We start from the raw sequence: 20929 nt of genomic DNA on the forward strand, positions 1-20929 counted from the left end.
CGCCCGGGCCGTGGGGCCGGGCTCTCCCGGGGCAGCGCTCCGAAGCGGAGGTGGGAAGCTGGTGGCTGCCTCGGCCTCTGTGGCATGGCCCGCGTTCCGGCCCCCTGGAGCTCCCTGGGAGAAACAAGAGAGGGGGGCATGCCAACAGCACCACCCCGCACTCGTCGCTCCACGGAGAAGCATGCCTTCGGAAAGCTGAGCCTGGAAAGCTCGAGTGAGCACCACAGCCTTCCCTCCGAGCGAGAAGCCTGGAGCCGAGCGGCCTTGGGCGTGCAGGCCTCTCTGGCCGAGAGCGAGAGAGTGGGCGCGGCGGGTGGGGGCGGAAGCCCAGGGAAGGCTGCCTGCAGGGCCTGGGGTCGGGGGCCGACCGAGATGTCGGCCCCTTCTCTCGGCCTCACCGTAGCCCCGCAGAAGGGCTGCGAAAGCGGCTACTGCTGCGACGGTAAAGCGCCGCATGGAGCAGGACAAACGGCCTAGTTCGTAGGGCGCGGGAGAACGTCTGACAGCAGCCTCGTTTCCCTCAGCTGCAGAGAGCCTTCGGACGACCCCAGTGGAGCAAGCGTTCAGAAAGCCCCGGGCTGCACAGCCGGCTCGCGGAGAGAGCCGAACGGCCGCGCCGGCCTTCCACCAGCCTCTCTGGGGTGGCTCTGAGCAGGGAGCCCTGCCCGAGACGGGCGGTGGAAGCGCAGAGCTCCTGCCAAGGGAGAGCGTCAGGACGAGGCAGTGGCCCAGCAAGCCCCACTCCGTCCTGTGAAGAGAGAAGCGCTTGTGGCCCCTAGGAGCTCAGAGCAAGGCCAGACCCTCAGCTCCTTCTGCGCGCGTCACGGAGCGGTCCCTGTCAGCTCCCCCTTCCCCTCAGTCCCAGAGCCTTCCCTCAGACGCAGTGGAGGACGCCCACGCTCTGCCGGCTCGGGCCTCCACCCCGGGGACGTGTGGGTGCCGCCCGCGCCTCCGGTCCGGCGGCGGGCTTCAGGGAGTCAGGCACTTTGGAAGCATGGGCCGGGCACGAGAGCGAGACAGCGGGGCCCTGAATTCACAGCAACACCGTGCTCCGGGGAGAACGACGTCCGGGGAAAGACGAGTGCGGAGAGAGAAGCACGCAGGAGAGTGGAAGCGTCCCGCTTCGTGAGGCCGGAGCGCCCGGGCCGTGGGGCCGGGCTCTCCCGGGGCAGCGCTCCGAAGCGGAGGTGGGAAGCTGGTGGCTGTCTCGGCCTCTGTGGCATGGCCCGCGTTCCGGCCCCCTGGAGCTCCCTGGGAGAAACAAGAGAGGGGGGCATGCCAACAGCACCACCCCGCACTCGTCGCTCCACGGAGAAGCATGCCTTCGGAAAGCTGAGCCTGGTAAGCTCGAGTGAGCACCACAGCCTTCCCTCCGAGCGAGAAGCCTGGAGCCGAGCGGCCTTGGGCGTGCAGACCTCTCTGGCCGAGAGCGAGAGAGTGGGCGCGGCGGGTGGAGGCGGAAGCCCAGGGAAGGCTGCCTGCAGGGCCTGGGGTCGGTGGCCGACCGAGATGTCGGCCCCTTCTCTCGGCCTCACCGTAGCCCCGCAGAAGGGCTGCGAAAGCGGCTCCTGCTGCGACGGTGAAGCGCCGCATGGAGCAGGACAAACGACCTAGTTCGGAGGGCGCGGGAGAACGTCTGACAGCAGCCTCGTTTCCCTCAGCTGCAGAGAGCCTTCGGAAGACCCCAGCGGAGCAAGCGTTCGGAAAGCCCCGGGCTGCACAGCCGGCTCGCGGAGAGAGCCGAACGGCCGCGCCGGCCTTCCACCAGCCTCTCTGGGGTGGCTCTGAGCAGGGAGCCCTGCCCGAGACGGGCGGTGGAAGCGCAGAGCTCCTGCCAAGGGAGAGCGTCAGGACGAGGCAGTGGCCCAGCAAGCCCCACTCCGTCCCGTGAAGAGAGAAGCGCTTGTGGCCCCTAGGAGCACAGAGCAAGGGCCAGACCCTCAGCTCCTTCTGCGCGCGTCACGGAGCGGTCCCTGTCAGCTCCCCCTTCCCCTCAGTCCCAGAGCCTTCCCTCAGACGCAGTGGAGGACGCCCACGCTCTGCCGGCTCGGGCCTCCACCCCGGGGACGTGTGGGTGCCGCCCGCGCCTCCGGTCCGGCGGCGGGCTTCAGGGAGTCAGGCACTTTGGAAGCATGGGCCGGGCACGAGAGCGAGACAGCGGGGCCCTGAATTCACAGCAACACCGTGCTCCGGGGAGAACGACGTCCGGGGAAAGACGAGTGCGGAGAGAGAAGCACGCAGGAGAGTGGAAGCGTCCCGCTTCGGGAGGCCGGAGCGCCCGGGCCGTGGGGCCGGGCTCTCCCGGGGCAGCGCTCCGAAGCGGAGGTGGGAAGCTGGTGGCTGCCTCGGCCTCTGTGGCATGGCCCGCGTTCCGGCCCCCTGGAGCTCCCTGGGAGAAACAAGAGAGGGGGGCATGCCAACAGCACCACCCCGCACTCGTCGCTCCACGGAGAAGCATGCCTTCGGAAAGCTGAGCCTGGAAAGCTCGAGTGAGCACCACAGCCTTCCCTCCGAGCGAGAAGCCTGGAGCCGAGCGGCCTTGGGCGTGCAGACCTCTCTGGCCGAGAGCGAGAGAGTGGGCGCGGCGGGTGGAGGCGGAAGCCCAGGGAAGGCTGCCTGCAGGGCCTGGGGTCGGGGGCCGACCGAGATGTCGGCCCCTTCTCTCGGCCTCACCGTAGCCCCGCAGAAGGGCTGCGAAAGCGGCTCCTGCTGCCACGGTGAAGCGCCACATGGAGCAGGCCAAACGGCCTAGTTCGGAGGGCGCGGGAGAACGTCTGACAGCAGCCTCGTTTCCCTCAGCTGCAGAGAGCCTTCGGACGACCCCAGCGGAGCAAGCGTTCGGAAAGCCCCGGGCTGCACAGCCGGCTCGCAGAGAGAGCCGAACGGCTGCGCCGGCCTCCCACCAGCCTCTCTGGGGTGGCTCTGAGCAGGGAGCCCTGCCCGAAGCGGGCGGTGGAAGCGCAGAGCTCCTGCCAAGGAAGAGCGTCAGGACGAGGCAGTGGCCCAGCAAGCCCCACTCCGTCCCGTGAAGAGAGAAGCGCTTGTGGCCCCTAGGAGCACAGAGCAAGGGCCAGACCCTCAGCTCCTTCTGCGCGCGTCACGGAGCGGTCCCTGTCAGCTCCCCCTTCCCCTCAGTCCCAGAGCCTTCCCTCAGACGCAGTGGAGGACGCCCACGCTCTGCCGGCTCGGGCCTCCACCCCGGGGACGTGTGGGTGCCACCCGCGCCTCCGGTCCGGCGGCGGGCTTCAGGGAGTCAGGCACTTTGGAAGCATGGGCCGGGCACGAGAGCGAGACAGCGGGGCCCTGAATTCACAGCAACACCGTGCTCCGGGGAGAACGACGTCCGGGGAAAGACGAGTGCGGAGAGAGAAGCACGCAGGAGAGTGGAAGCGTCCCGCTTCGGGAGGCCGGAGCGCCCGGGCCGTGGGGCCGGGCTCTCCCGGGGCAGCGCTCCGAAGCGGAGGTGGGAAGCTGGTGGCTGCCTCGGCCTCTGTGGCATGGCCCGCGTTCCGGCCCCCTGGAGCTCCCTGGGAGAAACAAGAGAGGGGGGCATGCCAACAGCACCACCCCGCACTCGTCGCTCCACGGAGAAGCATGCCTTCGGAAAGCTGAGCCTGGAAAGCTCGAGTGAGCACCACAGCCTTCCCTCCGAGCGAGAAGCCTGGAGCCGAGCGGCCTTGGGCGTGCAGGCCTCTCTGGCCGAGAGCGAGAGAGTGGGCGCGGCGGGTGGGGGCGGAAGCCCAGGGAAGGCTGCCTGCAGGGCCTGGGGTCGGGGGCCGACCGAGATGTCGGCCCCTTCTCTCGGCCTCACCGTAGCCCCGCAGAAGGGCTGCGAAAGCGGCTACTGCTGCGACGGTAAAGCGCCGCATGGAGCAGGACAAACGGCCTAGTTCGTAGGGCGCGGGAGAACGTCTGACAGCAGCCTCGTTTCCCTCAGCTGCAGAGAGCCTTCGGACGACCCCAGTGGAGCAAGCGTTCGGAAAGCCCCGGGCTGCACAGCCGGCTCGCGGAGAGAGCCGAACGGCCGCGCCGGCCTTCCACCAGCCTCTCTGGGGTGGCTCTGAGCAGGGAGCCCTGCCCGAGACGGGCGGTGGAAGCGCAGAGCTCCTGCCAAGGGAGAGCGTCAGGACGAGGCAGTGGCCCAGCAAGCCCCACTCCGTCCTGTGAAGAGAGAAGCGCTTGTGGCCCCTAGGAGCTCAGAGCAAGGCCAGACCCTCAGCTCCTTCTGCGCGCGTCACGGAGCGGTCCCTGTCAGCTCCCCCTTCCCCTCAGTCCCAGAGCCTTCCCTCAGACGCAGTGGAGGACGCCCACGCTCTGCCGGCTCGGGCCTCCACCCCGGGGACGTGTGGGTGCCGCCCGCGCCTCCGGTCCGGCGGCGGGCTTCAGGGAGTCAGGCACTTTGGAAGCATGGGCCGGGCACGAGAGCGAGACAGCGGGGCCCTGAATTCACAGCAACACCGTGCTCCGGGGAGAACGACGTCCGGGGAAAGACGAGTGCGGAGAGAGAAGCACGCAGGAGAGTGGAAGCGTCCCGCTTCGGGAGGCCGGAGCGCCCGGGCCGTGGGGCCGGGCTCTCCCGGGGCAGCGCTCCGAAGCGGAGGTGGGAAGCTGGTGGCTGCCTCGGCCTCTGTGGCATGGCCCGCGTTCCGGCCCCCTGGAGCTCCCTGGGAGAAACAAGAGAGGGGGGCATGCCAACAGCACCACCCCGCACTCGTCGCTCCACGGAGAAGCATGCCTTCGGAAAGCTGAGCCTGGAAAGCTCGAGTGAGCACCACAGCCTTCCCTCCGAGCGAGAAGCCTGGAGCCGAGCGGCCTTGGGCGTGCAGGCCTCTCTGGCCGAGAGCGAGAGAGTGGGCGCGGCGGGTGGGGGCGGAAGCCCAGGGAAGGCTGCCTGCAGGGCCTGGGGTCGGGGGCCGACCGAGATGTCGGCCCCTTCTCTCGGCCTCACCGTAGCCCCGCAGAAGGGCTGCGAAAGCGGCTACTGCTGCGACGGTAAAGCGCCGCATGGAGCAGGACAAACGGCCTAGTTCGTAGGGCGCGGGAGAACGTCTGACAGCAGCCTCGTTTCCCTCAGCTGCAGAGAGCCTTCGGACGACCCCAGTGGAGCAAGCGTTCGGAAAGCCCCGGGCTGCACAGCCGGCTCGCGGAGAGAGCCGAACGGCCGCGCCGGCCTTCCACCAGCCTCTCTGGGGTGGCTCTGAGCAGGGAGCCCTGCCCGAGACGGGCGGTGGAAGCGCAGAGCTCCTGCCAAGGGAGAGCGTCAGGACGAGGCAGTGGCCCAGCAAGCCCCACTCCGTCCTGTGAAGAGAGAAGCGCTTGTGGCCCCTAGGAGCTCAGAGCAAGGCCAGACCCTCAGCTCCTTCTGCGCGCGTCACGGAGCGGTCCCTGTCAGCTCCCCCTTCCCCTCAGTCCCAGAGCCTTCCCTCAGACGCAGTGGAGGACGCCCACGCTCTGCCGGCTCGGGCCTCCACCCCGGGGACGTGTGGGTGCCGCCCGCGCCTCCGGTCCGGCGGCGGGCTTCAGGGAGTCAGGCACTTTGGAAGCATGGGCCGGGCACGAGAGCGAGACAGCGGGGCCCTGAATTCACAGCAACACCGTGCTCCGGGGAGAACGACGTCCGGGGAAAGACGAGTGCGGAGAGAGAAGCACGCAGGAGAGTGGAAGCGTCCCGCTTCGGGAGGCCGGAGCGCCCGGGCCGTGGGGCCGGGCTCTCCCGGGGCAGCGCTCCGAAGCGGAGGTGGGAAGCTGGTGGCTGCCTCGGCCTCTGTGGCATGGCCCGCGTTCCGGCCCCCTGGAGCTCCCTGGGAGAAACAAGAGAGGGGGGCATGCCAACAGCACCACCCCGCACTCGTCGCTCCACGGAGAAGCATGCCTTCGGAAAGCTGAGCCTGGAAAGCTCGAGTGAGCACCACAGCCTTCCCTCCGAGCGAGAAGCCTGGAGCCGAGCGGCCTTGGGCGTGCAGGCCTCTCTGGCCGAGAGCGAGAGAGTGGGCGCGGCGGGTGGAGGCGGAAGCCCAGGGAAGGCTGCCTGCAGGGCCTGGGGTCGGGGGCCGACCGAGATGTCGGCCCCTTCTCTCGGCCTCACCGTAGCCCCGCAGAAGGGCTGCGAAAGCGGCTCCTGCTGCGACGGTGAAGCGCCACATGGAGCAGGACAAACGGCCTAGTTCGGAGGGCGCGGGAGAACGTCTGACAGCAGCCTCGTTTCCCTCAGCTGCCGAGAGCCTTCGGACGACCCAGCGGAGCAAGCGTTCGGAAAGCCCCGGGCTGCACAGCCGGCTCGCGGAGAGAGCCGAACGGCCGCGCCGGCCTCCCACCAGCCTCTCTGGGGTGGCTCTGAGCAGGAAGCCCTGCCCGAAGCGGTCGGTGGAAGCGCAGAGCTCCTATCAAGGGAGAGTGTCAGGAGGAGGCAGTGGCCCAGCAAGTCCCACTCCGTCCCATGAAGAGAGAAGCGCTTGTGGCCCCTAGGAGCACAGAGCAAGGGCCAGACCCTCAGCTCCTTCTGCGCGCGTCACGGAGCGGTCCCTGTCAGCTCCCCCTTCCCCTCAGTCCCAGAGCCTTCCCTCAGACGCAGTGGAGGACGCCCACGCTCTGCCGGCTCGGGCCTCCACCCCGGGGACGTGTGGGTGCCGCCCGCGCCTCCGGTCCGGCGGCGGGCTTCAGGGAGTCAGGCACTTTGGAAGCATGGGCCGGGCACGAGAGCGAGACAGCGGGGCCCTGAATTCACAGCAACACCGTGCTCCGGGGAGAACGACGTCCGGGGAAAGACGAGTGCGGAGAGAGAAGCACGCAGGAGAGTGGAAGCGTCCCGCTTCGGGAGGCCGGAGCGCCCGGGCCGTGGGGCCGGGCTCTCCCGGGGCAGCGCTCCGAAGCGGAGGTGGGAAGCTGGTGGCTGCCTCGGCCTCTGTGGCATGGCCCGCGTTCCGGCCCCCTGGAGCTCCCTGGGAGAAACAAGAGAGGGGGGCATGCCAACAGCACCACCCCGCACTCGTCGCTCCACGGAGAAGCATGCCTTCGGAAAGCTGAGCCTGGAAAGCTCGAGTGAGCACCACAGCCTTCCCTCCGAGCGAGAAGCCTGGAGCCGAGCGGCCTTGGGCGTGCAGGCCTCTCTGGCCGAGAGCGAGAGAGTGGGCGCGGCGGGTGGGGGCGGAAGCCCAGGGAAGGCTGCCTGCAGGGCCTGGGGTCGGGGGCCGACCGAGATGTCGGCCCCTTCTCTCGGCCTCACCGTAGCCCCGCAGAAGGGCTGCGAAAGCGGCTACTGCTGCGACGGTAAAGCGCCGCATGGAGCAGGACAAACGGCCTAGTTCGTAGGGCGCGGGAGAACGTCTGACAGCAGCCTCGTTTCCCTCAGCTGCAGAGAGCCTTCGGACGACCCCAGTGGAGCAAGCGTTCGGAAAGCCCCGGGCTGCACAGCCGGCTCGCGGAGAGAGCCGAACGGCCGCGCCGGCCTTCCACCAGCCTCTCTGGGGTGGCTCTGAGCAGGGAGCCCTGCCCGAGACGGGCGGTGGAAGCGCAGAGCTCCTGCCAAGGGAGAGCGTCAGGACGAGGCAGTGGCCCAGCAAGCCCCACTCCGTCCTGTGAAGAGAGAAGCGCTTGTGGCCCCTAGGAGCTCAGAGCAAGGCCAGACCCTCAGCTCCTTCTGCGCGCGTCACGGAGCGGTCCCTGTCAGCTCCCCCTTCCCCTCAGTCCCAGAGCCTTCCCTCAGACGCAGTGGAGGACGCCCACGCTCTGCCGGCTCGGGCCTCCACCCCGGGGACGTGTGGGTGCCGCCCGCGCCTCCGGTCCGGCGGCGGGCTTCAGGGAGTCAGGCACTTTGGAAGCATGGGCCGGGCACGAGAGCGAGACAGCGGGGCCCTGAATTCACAGCAACACCGTGCTCCGGGGAGAACGACGTCCGGGGAAAGACGAGTGCGGAGAGAGAAGCACGCAGGAGAGTGGAAGCGTCCCGCTTCGGGAGGCCGGAGCGCCCGGGCCGTGGGGCCGGGCTCTCCCGGGGCAGCGCTCCGAAGCGGAGGTGGGAAGCTGGTGGCTGCCTCGGCCTCTGTGGCATGGCCCGCGTTCCGGCCCCCTGGAGCTCCCTGGGAGAAACAAGAGAGGGGGGCATGCCAACAGCACCACCCCGCACTCGTCGCTCCACGGAGAAGCATGCCTTCGGAAAGCTGAGCCTGGAAAGCTCGAGTGAGCACCACAGCCTTCCCTCCGAGCGAGAAGCCTGGAGCCGAGCGGCCTTGGGCGTGCAGGCCTCTCTGGCCGAGAGCGAGAGAGTGGGCGCGGCGGGTGGAGGCGGAAGCCCAGGGAAGGCTGCCTGCAGGGCCTGGGGTCGGGGGCCGACCGAGATGTCGGCCCCTTCTCTCGGCCTCACCGTAGCCCCGCAGAAGGGCTGCGAAAGCGGCTCCTGCTGCGACGGTGAAGCGCCACATGGAGCAGGACAAACGGCCTAGTTCGGAGGGCGCGGGAGAACGTCTGACAGCAGCCTCGTTTCCCTCAGCTGCCGAGAGCCTTCGGACGACCCAGCGGAGCAAGCGTTCGGAAAGCCCCGGGCTGCACAGCCGGCTCGCGGAGAGAGCCGAACGGCCGCGCCGGCCTCCCACCAGCCTCTCTGGGGTGGCTCTGAGCAGGAAGCCCTGCCCGAAGCGGTCGGTGGAAGCGCAGAGCTCCTATCAAGGGAGAGTGTCAGGAGGAGGCAGTGGCCCAGCAAGTCCCACTCCGTCCCATGAAGAGAGAAGCGCTTGTGGCCCCTAGGAGCACAGAGCAAGGGCCAGACCCTCAGCTCCTTCTGCGCGCGTCACGGAGCGGTCCCTGTCAGCTCCCCCTTCCCCTCAGTCCCAGAGCCTTCCCTCAGACGCAGTGGAGGACGCCCACGCTCTGCCGGCTCGGGCCTCCACCCCGGGGACGTGTGGGTGCCGCCCGCGCCTCCGGTCCGGCGGCGGGCTTCAGGGAGTCAGGCACTTTGGAAGCATGGGCCGGGCACGAGAGCGAGACAGCGGGGCCCTGAATTCACAGCAACACCGTGCTCCGGGGAGAACGACGTCCGGGGAAAGACGAGTGCGGAGAGAGAAGCACGCAGGAGAGTGGAAGCGTCCCGCTTCGGGAGGCCGGAGCGCCCGGGCCGTGGGGCCGGGCTCTCCCGGGGCAGCGCTCCGAAGCGGAGGTGGGAAGCTGGTGGCTGCCTCGGCCTCTGTGGCATGGCCCGCGTTCCGGCCCCCTGGAGCTCCCTGGGAGAAACAAGAGAGGGGGGCATGCCAACAGCACCACCCCGCACTCGTCGCTCCACGGAGAAGCATGCCTTCGGAAAGCTGAGCCTGGAAAGCTCGAGTGAGCACCACAGCCTTCCCTCCGAGCGAGAAGCCTGGAGCCGAGCGGCCTTGGGCGTGCAGGCCTCTCTGGCCGAGAGCGAGAGAGTGGGCGCGGCGGGTGGAGGCGGAAGCCCAGGGAAGGCTGCCTGCAGGGCCTGGGGTCGGGGGCCGACCGAGATGTCGGCCCCTTCTCTCGGCCTCACCGTAGCCCCGCAGAAGGGCTGCGAAAGCGGCTCCTGCTGCGACGGTGAAGCGCCACATGGAGCAGGACAAACGGCCTAGTTCGGAGGGCGCGGGAGAACGTCTGACAGCAGCCTCGTTTCCCTCAGCTGCCGAGAGCCTTCGGACGACCCAGCGGAGCAAGCGTTCGGAAAGCCCCGGGCTGCACAGCCGGCTCGCGGAGAGAGCCGAACGGCCGCGCCGGCCTCCCACCAGCCTCTCTGGGGTGGCTCTGAGCAGGGAGCCCTGCCCGAAGCGGGCGGTGGAAGCGCAGAGCTCCTGCCAAGGGAGAGCTTCAGGACGAGGCAGTGGCCCAGCAAGCCCCACTCCATCCCGTGAAGAGAGAAGCGCTTGTGGCCCCTAGGAGCACAGAGCAAGGGCCAGACCCTCAGCTCCTTCTGCGCGCGTCACGGAGCGGTCCCTGTCAGCTCCCCCTTCCTCTCAGTCCCAGAGCCTTCCCTCAGACGCAGTGGAGGACGCCCACGCTCTGCCGGCTCGGGCCTCCACCCCGGGGACGTGTGGGTGCCGCCCGCGCCTCCGGTCCGGCGGCGGGCTTCAGGGAGTCAGGCACTTTGGAAGCATGGGCCGGGCACGAGAGCGAGACAGCGGGGCCCTGAATTCACAGCAACACCGTGCTCCGGGGAGAACGACGTCCGGGGAAAGACGAGTGCGGAGAGAGAAGCACGCAGGAGAGTGGAAGCGTCCCGCTTCGGGAGGCCGGAGCGCCCGGGCCGTGGGGCCGGGCTCTCCCGGGGCAGCGCTCCGAAGCGGAGGTGGGAAGCTGGTCGCTGCCTCGGCCTCTGTGGCATGGCCCGCGTTCCGGCCCCCTGGAGCTCCCTGGGAGAAACAAGAGAGGGGGGCATGCCAACAGCACCACCCCGCACTCGTCGCTCCACGGAGAAGCATGCCTTCGGAAAGCTGAGCCTGGAAAGCTCGAGTGAGCACCACAGCCTTCCCTCCGAGCGAGAAGCCTGGAGCCGAGCGGCCTTGGGCGTGCAGGCCTCTCTGGCCGAGAGCGAGAGAGTGGGCGCGGCGGGTGGAGGCGGAAGCCCAGGGAAGGCTGCCTGCAGGGCCTGGGGTCGGGGGCCGACCGAGATGTCGGCCCCTTCTCTCGGCCTCACCGTAGCCCCGCAGAAGGGCTGCGAAAGCGGCTCCTGCTGCGACGGTGAAGCGCCACATGGAGCAGGACAAACGGCCTAGTTCGTAGGGCGCGGGAGAACGTCTGACAGCAGCCTCGTTTCCCTCAGCTGCCGAGAGCCTTCGGACGACCCAGCGGAGCAAGCGTTCGGAAAGCCCCGGGCTGCACAGCCGGCTCGCGGAGAGAGCCGAACGGCCGCGCCGGCCTCCCACCAGCCTCTCTGGGGTGGCTCTGAGCAGGAAGCCCTGCCCGAAGCGGTCGGTGGAAGCGCAGAGCTCCTATCAAGGGAGAGTGTCAGGAGGAGGCAGTGGCCCAGCAAGCCCCACTCCGTCCCGTGAAGAGAGAAGCGCTTGTGGCCCCTAGGAGCACAGAGCAAGGGCCAGACCCTCAGCTCCTTCTGCGCGCGTCACGGAGCGGTCCCTGTCAGCTCCCCCTTCCCCTCAGTCCCAGAGCCTTCCCTCAGACGCAGTGGAGGACGCCCACGCTCTGCCGGCTCGGGCCTCCACCCCGGGGACGTGTGGGTGCCGCCCGCGCCTCCGGTCCGGCGGCGGGCTTCAGGGAGTCAGGCACTTTGGAAGCATGGGCCGGGCACGAGAGCGAGACAGCGGGGCCCTGAATTCACAGCAACACCGTGCTCCGGGGAGAACGACGTCCGGGGAAAGACGAGTGCGGAGAGAGAAGCACGCAGGAGAGTGGAAGCGTCCCGCTTCGGGAGGCCGGAGCGCCCGGGCCGTGGGGCCAGGCTCTCCCGGGGCAGCGCTCCGAAGCGGAGGTGGGAAGCTGGTGGCTGCCTCGGCCTCTGTGGCATGGCCCGCGTTCCGGCCCCCTGGAGCTCCCTGGGAGAAACAAGAGAGGGGGGCATGCCAACAGCACCACCCCGCACTCGTCGCTCCACGGAGAAGCATGCCTTCGGAAAGCTGAGCCTGGAAAGCTCGAGTGAGCACCACAGCCTTCCCTCCGAGCGAGAAGCCTGGAGCCGAGCGGCCTTGGGCGTGCAGACCTCTCTGGCCGAGAGCGAGAGAGTGGGCGCGGCGGGTGGAGGCGGAAGCCCAGGGAAGGCTGCCTGCAGGGCCTGGGGTCGGTGGCCGACCGAGATGTCGGCCCCTTCTCTCGGCCTCACCGTAGCCCCGCAGAAGGGCTGCGAAAGCGGCTCCTGCTGCCACGGTGAAGCGCCACATGGAGCAGGCCAAACGGCCTAGTTCGGAGGGCGCGGGAGAACGTCTGACAGCAGCCTCGTTTCCCTCAGCTGCAGAGAGCCTTCGGACGACCCCAGCGGAGCAAGCGTTCGGAAAGCCCCGGGCTGCACAGCCGGCTCGCGGAGAGAGCCGAACGGCCGCGCCGGCCTTCCACCAGCCTCTCTGGGGTGGCTCTGAGCAGGGAGCCCTGCCCGAGACGGGCGGTGGAAGCGCAGAGCTCCTGCCAAGGGAGAGCGTCAGGACGAGGCAGTGGCCCAGCAAGCCCCACTCCGTCCTGTGAAGAGAGAAGCGCTTGTGGCCCCTAGGAGCTCAGAGCAAGGCCAGACCCTCAGCTCCTTCTGCGCGCGTCACGGAGCGGTCCCTGTCAGCTCCCCCTTCCCCTCAGTCCCAGAGCCTTCCCTCAGACGCAGTGGAGGACGCCCACGCTCTGCCGGCTCGGGCCTCCACCCCGGGGACGTGTGGGTGCCGCCCGCGCCTCCGGTCCGGCGGCGGGCTTCAGGGAGTCAGGCACTTTGGAAGCATGGGCCGGGCACGAGAGCGAGACAGCGGGGCCCTGAATTCACAGCAACACCGTGCTCCGGGGAGAACGACGTCCGGGGAAAGACGAGTGCGGAGAGAGAAGCACGCAGGAGAGTGGAAGCGTCCCGCTTCGGGAGGCCGGAGCGCCCGGGCCGTGGGGCCGGGCTCTCCCGGGGCAGCGCTCCGAAGCGGAGGTGGGAAGCTGGTGGCTGCCTCGGCCTCTGTGGCATGGCCCGCGTTCCGGCCCCCTGGAGCTCCCTGGGAGAAACAAGAGAGGGGGGCATGCCAACAGCACCACCCCGCACTCGTCGCTCCACGGAGAAGCATGCCTTCCGAAAGCTGAGCCTGGAAAGCTCGAGTGAGCACCACAGCCTTCCCTCCGAGCGAGAAGCCTGGAGCCGAGCGGCCTTGGGCGTGCAGACCTCTCTGGCCGAGAGCGAGAGAGTGGGCGCGGCGGGTGGAGGCGGAAGCCCAGGGAAGGCTGCCTGCAGGGCCTGGGGTCGGGGGCCGACCGAGATGTCGGCCCCTTCTCTCGGCCTCACCGTAGCCCCGCAGAAGGGCTGCGAAAGCGGCTCCTGCTGCGACGGTGAAGCGCCACATGGAGCAGGACAAACGGCCTAGTTCTGAGGGCGCGGGAGAACGTCTGACAGCAGCCTCGTTTCCCTCAGCTGCAGAGAGCCTTCGGAAGACCCCAGCGGAGCAAGCGTTCGGAAAGCCCCGGGTTGCACAGCCGGCTCGCGGAGAGAGCCGAAAGGCTACGCCGGCCTCCCACCAGCCTCTCTGGGGTGGCTCTGAGCAGGGAGCCCTGCCGGAAGCGGGCGGTGGAAGCGCAGAGCTCCTGCCAAGGGAGAGCGTCAGGACGAGGCAGTGGCCCAGCAAGCCCCACTCCGTCCCGTGAAGAGAGAAGCGCTTGTGGCCCCTAGGAGCACAGAGCAAGGGCCAGACCCTCAGCTCCTTCTGCGCGCGTCACGGAGCGGTCCCTGTCAGCTCCCCCTTCCCCTCAGTCCCAGAGCCTTCCCTCAGACGCAGTGGAGGACGCCCACGCTCTGCCGGCTCGGGCCTCCACCCCGGGGACGTGTGGGTGCCGCCCGCGCCTCCGGTCCGGCGGCGGGCTTCAGGGAGTCAGGCACTTTGGAAGCATGGGCCGGGCACGAGAGCGAGACAGCGGGGCCCTGAATTCACAGCAACACCGTGCTCCGGGGAGAACGACGTCCGGGGAAAGACGAGTGCGGAGAGAGAAGCACGCAGGAGAGTGGAAGCGTCCCGCTTCGGGAGGCCGGAGCGCCCGGGGCCGTGGGGCCGGGCTCTCCCGGGGCAGCGCTCCGAAGCGGAGGTGGGAAGCTGGTGGCTGCCTCGGCCTCTGTGGCATGGCCCGCGTTCCGGCCCCCTGGAGCTCCCTGGGAGAAACAAGAGAGGGGGGCATGCCAACAGCACCACCCCGCACTCGTCGCTCCACGGAGAAGCATGCCTTAGGAAAGCTGAGCCTGGAAAGCTCGAGTGAGCACCACAGCCTTCCCTCCGAGCGAGAAGCCTGGAGCCGAGCGGCCTTGGGCGTGCAGGCCTCTCTGGCCGAGAGCGAGAGAGTGGGCGCGGCGGGTGGAGGCGGAAGCCCAGGGAAGGCTGCCTGCAGGGCCTGGGGTCGGGGGCCGACCGAGATGTCGGCCCCTTCTCTCGGCCTCACCGTAGCCCCGCAGAAGGGCTGCGAAAGCGATTCCTGCTGCGACGGTGAAGCGCCACATGGAGCAGGACAAACGGCCTAGTTCGGAGGGCGCGGGAGAACGTCTGACAGCAGCCTCGTTTCCCTCAGCTGCAGAGAGCCTTCAGAAGACCCCAGCGGAGCAAGCGTTCGGAAAGCCCCGGGTTGCACAGCCGGCTCGCGCAGAGAGCCGAAAGGCTACGCCGGCCTTCCACCAGCCTCTCTGGGGTGGCTCTGAGCAGGGAGCCCTGCCGGAAGCGGGCGGTGGAAGCGCAGAGCTCCTGCCAAGGGAGAGCGTCAGGACGAGGCAGTGGCCCAGCAAGCCCCACTCCGTCCCGTGAAGAGAGAAGCGCTTGTGGCCCCTACGAGCACAGAGCAAGGGCCAGACCCTCAGCTCCTTCTGCGCGCGTCACGGAGCGGTCCCTGTCAGCTCCCCCTTCCCCTCAGTCCCAGAGCCTTCCCTCAGACGCAGTGGAGGACGCCCACGCTCTGCCGGCTCGGGCCTCCACCCCGGGGACGTGTGGGTGCCGCCTGCGCCTCCGGTCCGGCGGCGGGCTTCAGGGAGTCAGGCACTTTGGAAGCATGGGCCGGGCACGAGAGCGAGACAGCGGGGCCCTGAATTCACAGCAACACCGTGCTCCGGGGAGAACGACGTCCGGGGAAAGACGAGTGCGGAGAGAGAAGCACGCAGGAGAGTGGAAGCGTCCCGCTTCGGGAGGCCGGAGCGCCCGGGCCGTGGGGCCGGGCTCTCCCGGGGCAGCGCTCCGAAGCGGAGGTGGGAAGCTGGTGGCTGCCTCGGCCTCTGTGGCATGGCCCGCGTTCCGGCCCCCTGGAGCTCCCTGGGAGAAACAAGAGAGGGGGGCATGCCAACAGCACCACCCCGCACTCGTCGCTCCACGGAGAAGCATGCCTTCGGAAAGCTGAGCCTGGAAAGCTCGAGTGAGCACCACAGCCTTCCCTCCGAGCGAGAAGCCTGGAGCCGAGCGGCCTTGGGCGTGCAGGCCTCTCTGGCCGAGAGCGAGAGAGTGGGCGCGGCGGGTGGAGGCGGAAGCCCAGGGAAGGCTGCCTGCAGGGCCTGGGGTCGGGGGCCGACCGAGATGTCGGCCCCTTCTCTCGGCCTCACCGTAGCCCCGCAGAAGGGCTGCGAAAGCGGCTCCTGCTGCGACGGTGAAGCGCCACATGGAGCAGGACAAACGGCCTAGTTCGGAGGGCGCGGGAGAACGTCTGACAGCAGCCTCGTTTCCCTCAGCTGCAGAGAGCCTTCGGACGACCCCAGCGGAGCAAGCGTTCGGAAAGCCCCGGGCTGCACAGCCGGCTCGCGGAGAGAGCCGAACGGCTGCGCCGGCCTCCCACCAGCCTCTCTGGGGTGGCTCTGAGCAGGGAGCCCTGCCGGAAGCGGGCGGTGGAAGCGCAGAGCTCCTGCCAAGGGAGAGCGTCAGGACGAGGCAGTGGCCCAGCAAGCCCCACTCCGTCCCGTGAAGAGAGAAGCGCTTGTGGCCCCTAGGAGCACAGAGCAAGGGCCAGACCCTCAGCTCCTTCTGCGCGCGTCACGGAGCGGTCCCTGTCAGCTCCCCCTTCCCCTCAGTCCCAGAGCCTTCCCTCAGACGCAGTGGAGGACGCCCACGCTCTGCCGGCTCGGGCCTCCACCCCGGGGACGTGTGGGTGCCGCCCGCGCCTCCGGTCCGGCGGTGGGCTTCAGGGAGTCAGGCACTTTGGAAGCATGGGCCGGGCACGAGAGCGAGACAGCGGGGCCCTGAATTCACAGCAACACCGTGCTCCGGGGAGAACGACGTCCGGGGAAAGACGAGTGCGGAGAGAGAAGCACGCAGGAGAGTGGAAGCGTCCCGCTTCGGGAGGCCGGAGCGCCCGGGGCCGTGGGGCCGGGCTCTCCCGGGGCAGCGCTCCGAAGCGGAGGTGGGAAGCTGGTGGCTGCCTCGGCCTCTGTGGCATGGCCCGCGTTCCGGCCCCCTGGAGCTCCCTGGGAGAAACAAGAGAGGGGGGCATGCCAACAGCACCACCCCGCACTCGTCGCTCCACGGAGAAGCATGCCTTAGGAAAGCTGAGCCTGGAAAGCTCGAGTGAGCACCACAGCCTTCCCTCCGAGCGAGAAGCCTGGAGCCGAGCGGCCTTGGGCGTGCAGGCCTCTCTGGCCGAGAGCGAGAGAGTGGGCGCGGCGGGTGGAGGCGGAAGCCCAGGGAAGGCTGCCTGCAGGGCCTGGGGTCGGGGGCCGACCGAGATGTCGGCCCCTTCTCTCGGCCTCACCGTAGCCCCGCAGAAGGGCTGCGAAAGCGATTCCTGCTGCGACGGTGAAGCGCCACATGGAGCAGGACAAACGGCCTAGTTCGGAGGGCGCGGGAGAACGTCTGACAGCAGCCTCGTTTCCCTCAGCTGCAGAGAGCCTTCAGAAGACCCCAGCGGAGCAAGCGTTCGGAAAGCCCCGGGTTGCACAGCCGGCTCGCGCAGAGAGCCGAAAGGCTACGCCGGCCTTCCACCAGCCTCTCTGGGGTGGCTCTGAGCAGGGAGCCCTGCCGGAAGCGGGCGGTGGAAGCGCAGAGCTCCTGCCAAGGGAGAGCGTCAGGACGAGGCAGTGGCCCAGCAAGCCCCACTCCGTCCCGTGAAGAGAGAAGCGCTTGTGGCCCCTACGAGCACAGAGCAAGGGCCAGACCCTCAGCTCCTTCTGCGCGCGTCACGGAGCGGTCCCTGTCAGCTCCCCCTTCCCCTCAGTCCCAGAGCCTTCCCTCAGACGCAGTGGAGGACGCCCACGCTCTGCCGGCTCGGGCCTCCACCCCGGGGACGTGTGGGTGCCGCCTGCGCCTCCGGTCCGGCGGCGGGCTTCAGGGAGTCAGGCACTTTGGAAGCATGGGCCGGGCACGAGAGCGAGACAGCGGGGCCCTGAATTCACAGCAACACCGTGCTCCGGGGAGAACGACGTCCGGGGAAAGACGAGTGCGGAGAGAGAAGCACGCAGGAGAGTGGAAGCGTCCCGCTTCGGGAGGCCGGAGCGCCCGGGCCGTGGGGCCGGGCTCTCCCGGGGCAGCGCTCCGAAGCGGAGGTGGGAAGCTGGTGGCTGCCTCGGCCTCTGTGGCATGGCCCGCGTTCCGGCCCCCTGGAGCTCCCTGGGAGAAACAAGAGAGGGGGGCATGCCAACAGCACCACCCCGCACTCGTCGCTCCACGGAGAAGCATGCCTTCCGAAAGCTGAGCCTGGAAAGCTCGAGTGAGCACCACAGCCTTCCCTCCGAGCGAGAAGCCTGGAGCCGAGCGGCCTTGGGCGTGCAGACCTCTCTGGCCGAGAGCTAGAGAGTGGGCGCGGCGGGTGGAGGCGGAAGCCCAGGGAAGGCTGCCTGCAGGGCCTGGGGTCGGGGGCCGACCGAGATGTCGGCCCCTTCTCTCGGCCTCACCGTAGCCCCGCAGAAGGGCTGCGAAAGCGGCTCCTGCTGCGACGGTGAAGCGCCACATGGAGCAGGACAAACGGCCTAGTTCGGAGGGCGCGGGAGAACGTCTGACAGCAGCCTCGTTTCCCTCAGCTGCAGAGAGCCTTCGGAAGACCCCAGCGGAGCAAGCGTTCGGAAAGCCCCGGGTTGCACAGCCGGCTCGCGGAGAGAGCCGAAAGGCTACGCCGGCCTCCCACCAGCCTCTCTGGGGTGGCTCTGAGCAGGGAGCCCTGCCGGAAGCGGGCGGTGGAAGCGCAGAGCTCCTGCCAAGGGAGAGCGTCAGGACGAGGCAGTGGCCCAGCAAGCCCCACTCCGTCCCGTGAAGAGAGAAGCGCTTGTGGCCCCTAGGAGCACAGAGCAAGGGCCAGACCCTCAGCTCCTTCTGCGCGCGTCACGGAGCGGTCCCTGTCAGCTCCCCCTTCCCCTCAGTCCCAGAGCCTTCCCTCAGACGCAGTGGAGGACGCCCACGCTCTGCCGGCTCGGGCCTCCACCCCGGGGACGTGTGGGTGCCGCCCGCGCCTCCGGTCCGGCGGCGGGCTTCAGGGAGTCAGGCACTTTGGAAGCATGGGCCGGGCACGAGAGCGAGACAGCGGGGCCCTGAATTCACAGCAACACCGTGCTCCGGGGAGAACGACGTCCGGGGAAAGACGAGTGCGGAGAGAGAAGCACGCAGGAGAGTGGAAGCGTCCCGCTTCGGGAGGCCGGAGCGCCCGGGCCGTGGGGCCGGGCTCTCCCGGGGTAGCGCTCCGAAGCGGAGGTGGGAAGCTGTTGGCTGCCTCGGCCTCTGTGGCATGGCCCGCGTTCCGGTCCCCTGGAGCTCCCTGGGAGAAACAAGAGAGGGGGGCATGCCAACAGCACCACCCCGCACTCGTCGCTCCACGGAGAAGCATGCCTTAGGAAAGCTGAGCCTGGAAAGCTCGAGTGAGCACCACAGCCTTCCCTCCGAGCGAGAAGCCTGGAGCCGAGCGGCCTTGGGCGTGCAGGCCTCTCTGGCCGAGAGCGAGAGAGTGGGCGCGGCGGGTGGGGGCGGAAGCCCAGGGAAGGCCGCCTGCAGGGCCTGGGGTCGGGGGCCGACCGAGATGTCGGCCCCTTCTCTCGGCCTCACCGTAGCCCCGCAGAAGGGCTGCGAAAGCGGCTACTGCTGCGACGGTAAAGCGCCGCATGGAGCAGGACAAACGGCCTAGTTCGTAGGGCGCGGGAGAACGTCTGACAGCAGCCTCGTTTCCCTCAGCTGCAGAGAGCCTTCGGACGACCCCAGTGGAGCAAGCGTTCGGAAAGCCCCGGGCTGCACAGCCGGCTCGCGGAGAGAGCCGAACGGCCGCGCCGGCCTTCCACCAGCCTCTCTGGGGTGGCTCTGAGCAGGGAGCCCTGCCCGAGACGGGCGGTGGAAGCGCAGAGCTCCTGCCAAGGGAGAGCGTCAGGACGAGGCAGTGGCCCAGCAAGCCCCACTCCGTCCTGTGAAGAGAGAAGCGCTTGTGGCCCCTAGGAGCTCAGAGCAAGGCCAGACCCTCAGCTCCTTCTGCGCGCGTCACGGAGCGGTCCCTGTCAGCTCCCCCTTCCCCTCAGTCCCAGAGCCTTCCCTCAGACGCAGTGGAGGACGCCCACGCTCTGCCGGCTCGGGCCTCCACCCCGGGGACGTGTGGGTGCCGCCCGCGCCTCCGGTCCGGCGGCGGGCTTCAGGGAGTCAGGCACTTTGGAAGCATGGGCCGGGCACGAGAGCGAGACAGCGGGGCCCTGAATTCACAGCAACACCGTGCTCCGGGGAGAACGACGTCCGGGGAAAGACGAGTGCGGAGAGAGAAGCACGCAGGAGAGTGGAAGCGTCCCGCTTCGGGAGGCCGGAGCGCCCGGGCCGTGGGGCCGGGCTCTCCCGGGGCAGCGCTCCGAAGCGGAGGTGGGAAGCTGGTGGCTGCCTCGGCCTCTGTGGCATGGCCCGCGTTCCGGCCCCCTGGAGCTCCCTGGGAGAAACAAGAGAGGGGGGCATGCCAACAGCACCACCCCGCACTCGTCGCTCCACGGAGAAGCATGCCTTCGGAAAGCTGAGCCTGGAAAGCTCGAGTGAGCACCACAGCCTTCCCTCCGAGCGAGAAGCCTGGAGCCGAGCGGCCTTGGGCGTGCAGGCCTCTCTGGCCGAGAGCGAGAGAGTGGGCGCGGCGGGTGGAGGCGGAAGCCCAGGGAAGGCTGCCTGCAGGGCCTGGGGTCGGGGGCCGACCGAGATGTCGGCCCCTTCTCTCGGCCTCACCGTAGCCCCGCAGAAGGGCTGCGAAAGCGGCTCCTGCTGCGACGGTGAAGCGCCACATGGAGCAGGACAAACGGCCTAGTTCGGAGGGCGCGGGAGAACGTCTGACAGCAGCCTCGTTTCCCTCAGCTGCCGAGAGCCTTCGGACGACCCAGCGGAGCAAGCGTTCGGAAAGCCCCGGGCTGCACAGCCGGCTCGCGGAGAGAGCCGAACGGCCGCGCCGGCCTCCCACCAGCCTCTCTGGGGTGGCTCTGAGCAGGAAGCCCTGCCCGAAGCGGTCGGTGGAAGCGCAGAGCTCCTATCAAGGGAGAGTGTCAGGAGGAGGCAGTGGCCCAGCAAGTCCCACTCCGTCCCATGAAGAGAGAAGCGCTTGTGGCCCCTAGGAGCACAGAGCAAGGGCCAGACCCTCAGCTCCTTCTGCGCGCGTCACGGAGCGGTCCCTGTCAGCTCCCCCTTCCCCTCAGTCCCAGAGCCTTCCCTCAGACGCAGTGGAGGACGCCCACGCTCTGCCGGCTCGGGCCTCCACCCCGGGGACGTGTGGGTGCCGCCCGCGCCTCCGGTCCGGCGGCGGGCTTCAGGGAGTCAGGCACTTTGGAAGCATGGGCCGGGCACGAGAGCGAGACAGCGGGGCCCTGAATTCACAGCAACACCGTGCTCCGGGGAGAACGACGTCCGGGGAAAGACGAGTGCGGAGAGAGAAGCACGCAGGAGAGTGGAAGCGTCCCGCTTCGGGAGGCCGGAGCGCCCGGGCCGTGGGGCCGGGCTCTCCCGGGGCAGCGCTCCGAAGCGGAGGTGGGAAGCTGGTGGCTGCCTCGGCCTCTGTGGCATGGCCCGCGTTCCGGCCCCCTGGAGCTCCCTGGGAGAAACAAGAGAGGGGGGCATGCCAACAGCACCACCCCGCACTCGTCGCTCCACGGAGAAGCATGCCTTCGGAAAGCTGAGCCTGGAAAGCTCAAGTGAGCACCACAGCCTTCCCTCCGAGCGAGAAGCCTGGAGCCGAGCGGCCTTGGGCGTGCAGGCCTCTCTGGCCGAGAGCGAGAGAGTGGGCGCGGCGGGTGGAGGCGGAAGCCCAGGGAAGGCTGCCTGCAGGGCCTGGGGTCGGGGGCCGACCGAGATGTCGGCCCCTTCTCTCGGCCTCACCGTAGCCCCGCAGAAGGGCTGCGAAAGCGGCTCCTGCTGCGACGGTGAAGCGCCAC

The sequence above is a fragment of the Martes martes genome, assembly GCF_963455335.1.
Source record: "Martes martes genome assembly, chromosome: 18".
NCBI classification, from domain to species: Eukaryota; Metazoa; Chordata; class Mammalia; order Carnivora; family Mustelidae; genus Martes; species Martes martes.